Genomic DNA, 6,014 nt, shown 5'->3' with positions numbered 1-6,014 from the left:
TACTGACTAAATTTCATCCGGATTTGATGCAGATTATGGATTATGGCGGCAGTTTAAACGTCATGTTGGGAGTCCCATTTAACCAGTTCAGATGCTGGACCTCGTTATGAACGAACTTTGTCATGTTCATGTAAGACGGTTGTCGCTATAAGTGGGTAAAGTTCTATACAGATCCAGAAAGTCTTGTTTTATATTTTATTATGCCCAGTATAGTAAGAGACCTCTTGTAGGGTCTCTTACTGAGTAGACTAAGATTAAAAATACAAAACTATGAAGTGTAATAACAGCTTAAACTTCTCTACCACATGAGGCCGGCAAAGTTGCAGACTGGGCCAGTGGATCTTTAAACAAAGAATGTACACTTTTTAATCATCTTATCACCAGTCACAGTGTTGACCACAATCATTATATAGCATTAGCACATGTTAACAACTGCTGTCCAAACTCGATGTTCAGATGTGTTTAAAAACTTCCTTCTGGGTCAAAAGAAAGAAGAAAAAAAGGCGGGCAGAGATGTATGTGCATGCTTGCAGAAACATGACCTTACATTTCTTTCCACCAAGGAAGTATGAAAATACAGCACTGTGCAAAAGTCTCAGCAGGGCACCAACACCTTTGTTGTTTTTATGTCTGTCAAATTGTGTGATCGTTGGCGTTTGGATTGGAATGATGTGACTGAGAGTTGGTCCCATATATTAGCAAAGCTGTCAATGGGTTTAACTCATACAACATGTTTGTGTGACGCTCCAGCATGTCTTGAATAAACCCGGCGTTAGTAGACATTTTTATTTAGGGTTAACCTGGTGGAGCTATAGTTCAATGTAGAGCTGAAACGATTACCAAATTAATCGACAAATATTTTGATAATCGATTAATCGGTTTGAAGCTTTTTTCTTTTTTTTAAAACAAGATTTCCGATTGTTTAAGCTTCTTAAATGTGAATATTTTCTTCATTTCTTTGCTCTGGATAACAAAGAAATCATTAAAAGTGAATCCCTTTGGTTTGTGGACAAAACAATACATTTTAGAACATCATCATTTCCAGGTTTGACGAACACCGATCAACATTTTTTAAGGTTTTCTGATATTTTATGGACCAAACGATTAATCGAGAAAATAATCGATAGATTAATCGATTATGAAAATAATCGTTAGTTGCAGCTCTAGTTCAATGTATGGTCATTATAGCACTGCTAAAACAACAAGTCAGTCCTGTATCATTGTCAGTTCAATGTCCATCTGAGCCATGATGTATTACAGGTAGACTTTAGCAGATAATAAAAACGTTTGTATGAAAATCAATAAAAAAATGTTAAATATAATTTAGATCTGTTACTGCATGACAGATCTGGGAAATGTGAGGTTCTACGTTCCTCTGCGTGTGTTCATGTCACTTGAGTCACGTTTCTATTGAGTGGAACAGTTGGGTTTGGTACGGTGCGGCATATTTTTAATTGCGTTTCCATTAGGAAAAGTACCAAAATAACCAGCCTCAACCATTCCAATTTGGCACCCTTCTTCTCCTTAGGGTACCAGAGTAAAATGGTACGGTAAGGTCAGGGTAGAGCGACACCAGTGTCAGCTGAAAAACATCCCTCCCTTGAACTTTAATGCCTGCAGTCTATTCCTGTACAAAACCTGACGTCAGGGAAAAACAGAGCTGGGCTTTACCGTTCCAAACCGTACCATACTATGATGGAAACACTGAGCAGAGTCCGTTATGGCCAACTAAGTGGCTCAGAGTTGTCGATGGTGATGTGATGTCCGCCACATCCGCCCAGAGTTGGGTGCACCTTTTTCAGACAAAAAACATCAGCAACAATCGTGACATTTTTGTGAGTCGGTTGCCGGTTTGAATCCTGACAGGTCAAGGGGCTGGGGTGCCTCTGAGCAAAGTGCCCAACCTCTGTTCCTCCCTGGGTGCTGCTCACAGCCTGCCAACAGCTTCCTAGTTCTAGGAAGGTTCCCAGTATTTTCGAGGATGGGTAAAAGGCAGAAAGGAATTCCCCTTTTGGGATTAATAAATTAGATTTGTCAAAATCATAACAAAACAGACGTCTCTTTGTCAGTATGTCAGGAAGACAAGCATGAAATGTGTTTGAGTGTGTAAGTACCTGAAATATCATGAGAATGAGTTTTTATCATCGACTTTCTTCAGTCACACGCCGCAGCTGCACCCCCACCTCTCCCTCATCCATGTGACTCTCGTAAACCGGAGTCATTTTGAGCCGATGCCTCATTTGGGATTACAAAATCATTTGGCTTTATCCAGGTTTCACATGAGCCCAGAACCAAAATCATGGCCATATGTCATGTCATGGATAAGCGGTGATTTAGAAGAAAGTGATCTAATGTAAGAACCTGAGTATTCTCAGAGGTGCATTACTTAAAACACACAGTAATTAAAGCAGTTGTACATGCCATCCCTGCCTTTAGCCATCAAAACTGGAGCAGTAAAAAGTGCCTGCTGTGCTGCTCTGAGTAAGTCTGACAGTAGTGTTAACATTCCCCGAGGGCAGTTTAAAGAACTGTGTAGGATGAGGTTGCATAATCTGTGCCTCAGATTCATGGAAAAGAGCGCCTGCCCGCTCTTTGAGAAAGAGATACTGACACTTCCAAGACGTCTGGAGAGAGAAGCATGTGCAGTTGCTCTGTTGGCAGCTGCACCAGTGACTGTATCAAATGGAAATTTGTAGCTTAATTGATACTAGTTGGTACAAGCCGTACTAACAAAGAAGTGATGAAGTGTTGACAACGCAGGTACTGAATTTTAATGTGGATTTGTGTGGTTTGTTTCTTCAAGCAAATCTGAGCACGTGTCGAGATTTAAAGGTCCGCTGAGGCAGAATTAGTGACACCTAATGGTGAGAGTGAAGATTGCTTTTCTGATAAAAATAACAGTGGCCTTCACATACCAAGAAGGATGTCGTCTGTGTTCCACTTTGAAACATGAAACACGCTTTGGTTAGTGTGTCTGTCACAACATGGTTTCCCCTTTAAAGTCTTTTTCTAAGGCTATTAACACCACAAGATTTTTATTTAGCGGAACTGTGCAGGGTTTGTCACTGTGTCACTGTGATGGTTAACTGTCTTGTTGCAGTGAGATTGAGGGCCATCTCCACTCCCCCTACTGTCCGTGAGCAGGAAACCAGCCTCGCAAGATCAGGGCTGTCGGGACCAGGAGACACAGACACCTCCACCTAGCCAGGTACTGGACTGGCTATAAGATCAAGGCAGCAATGGCAGAGCCAGCAAAAAACAACTAGGAGGAAACAACTGGGCCACACACAAGTAAAAAAATGGGACCAGCTTTTTTCGAATGTGAGAACTAAATAACACGGATGCATGCAAAACAGATGCCCACCAGCATGGATATGGCTTCATGGCTTGTGTTCGCAGGCTCCGTTAAAAATAAATGCACATGGCCAGGAGAGGGGAGCGTCAGCAACAGTGAGGATAAAGCACGGGACAATGGATGCTTTAAACATATGTATTCTGAAAGTGTAGGGGGAGCTCTGAAGAGAAGGAAGTTTAAACTTACAGTTTACTAAACATCTGTTGGTAACTGTCCTAGATGTTACACACCAAAGACCTTTTTAATCAACACCTAAACTGCAATGACACACGCACACACACACACACTCTCTTAATGAGGCAGCAGCTGGTTTTACACAGAACAATCTGACCATTCTGTACTTCACACACTCTTCACAGGGGGCAGAGACATGGGCACAAACAAGACACACCTGTTCTCTTCTAAAGGGAACACACACACACACACACACACATGCAGGGCACAGTGATTACCCACAGATGACTGAGAACAGATTGTCACGACTGTCCTGTCCCATATCGTGTGACAGCTGGATTAAAGGAAAGGGCGATATTTCCCTAATGTTACGTTTGGCTGCCACATGAGGAGCGCTGACACACAACACACCTGCCCTGGGTCTGTGTCATTTAACCATCACTGTCGCTGCCTGACATTAAAGAACCACTTTATTACCCACATTACAAAAGAAACATTCAGCCGTTCCTTCTCCTCCGCTCACTGCAGGTCCCGTGACAGGAGCTGACTTTGTGGACACTATTGTTGGACATGCTGAAGTCACTGATGATGAAGTGGATTTTAAATGGCTTTTTAAAGATTTATAATTAACACTCACTAAACACACAAAGTGCAAGGACAGAGATCCATGTGGGAATAATAAAAGAGTCTATAATATCGCCATTAAAAAAAAGTGACCCAATAAAATGATTTCTGAAGCTGGAAAATTAAGGTTTGTGAAAATGTCTTGTTGGTGCCATTGGCCAGACAAAAGCTACAAAAACTGGACTACATCATATTACACATGGGATGGACTACAGCAGCAGAAGACACAGGTGTCCCCTGTACCTAATTAAGTGGCTGTTGAGTGCAAATCATATGTAAATATGCACAAACCCGTATAAAGATATTCTATAGGTGCCAAAGTGGAACGATGGGCCCACCTGTGTGTGTGCGTGAGTTACCTCCAGGCTGGTTCAGTCAAACCCTGGACTGGAATTCAAGTCGACCACAGAACGGGGGGGATTTCCACGTGCCTCTCATTCGTCTTGTGTGGAACATAAAACTGTGCGTCATCCTGCCGCTGCATCCGCCCGGTGAACCTCACTTCCTCATGGCTATGGGGCAAAAACCGCTCAGCTGGCAATGAAGTCATGTTTGACTCACACTTCAGGTAAAAAAAAAAAAAAGCTTTATCAATTTATATCATTATGCAGTCTGGCTTTGAAGTTAAGGCTGGGCTTCACTGCCACCCAGTGGTAACAACAAAGATGGTAATTAAGGAGGAGAGGGGTTATATTAGGATTATGATAATTAGGGGAAAAACCAAGAATCCTGCACTTCTTTTGTATCATCTTCACCTAATATGCGTCAGCTGCGACCGGCAGCTGGTAAACGTTTGGCCGCGCATCTTTAAAACATCTTCAAACCATGAGAAGTTAAGCAGGCTGGAAATTTACAGAAGCACCACATGACAGCAAATCAATGAGCACTTAACTGGTGACAGACGGGAAATACGGCATATTAAAAGGCAATGTGGCACAAAAAGAGGCATTATTGTTTTTCACATTGTCCTGTTTTTATATTTGAAAAACCTGAGACATGAAGTAGCTGTTTCATATCAATATGTATAATAATAACCACCTTTCAGTGACTTTACTTTCCTCAGGTTCACTCGGCTCAACTGTGATAAACCACATGACCATTTATCAGACACAGCATTGAAAAAGTGCAGCAACATGTGTGACAATAAAGAAAAAGCTATTTCGAAGCTTTCATTTTGCGTCCAAAAAAGCGCGAGATGTGATGTCGTTAGTAGTTAGCACTGTTGCCTCACAACAAGAAAGTGCTGGGTTCAATTCCCCGTCTGTGTGGATGATGGGACCTCGCAATTTCAGTTGTATAACGGCCATAAAAATCCACATTTGTTGCCAAATATGACTCGGTGATCCTTTGTGATCAAAAACAAAAGCTGCAAGTGAAACACACTCAGAATTAAAGGCTCAGTGTGTAACGTTTAGATGAAAGGAGCTGGGTCAGCTTGTTTTTACAGGGGCCACACAGTGGCTCTCTTGCACTCTTGCTTTTGCAGCTTTGAGCCCCGGTTGGAACAAGGGCCTTTTTGCATGGAGGTCACATGTTCTCCCTGTGAGTGTGTGGGTTTTCTGCCACTGTCCAAAAACATGCAATACAGGGATTAGGTAAATTGGACAGTCTGAACTGACCGTAGGTGTGACAGTGAATGGTTGTTTGTCTGTCTGTGACAAGACACAAACTTAACATCTTTTGAGTTTTGATGCTAACTGAAAGCTACATAGACCTGCTATATTTAATACACTGTGCCTTTAAAATTAAAGAACAAGACAAGATCTCTGATTGTTTCAGCTTCTTAAATGTGAACATTTTCTTCATTTCTTTTCTCCACATAAATAAATCATTAAAAGTGAATCATTTTGGTCAAAAACAA

The sequence above is a fragment of the Solea senegalensis genome, linkage group LG12 (genome assembly GCF_019176455.1).
Source record: "Solea senegalensis isolate Sse05_10M linkage group LG12, IFAPA_SoseM_1, whole genome shotgun sequence".
NCBI lineage: Eukaryota > Metazoa > Chordata > Actinopteri > Pleuronectiformes > Soleidae > Solea > Solea senegalensis.
The sequence above is the reverse complement of the archived record's forward strand: the minus strand, read 5'-3'. Positions refer to the sequence as shown.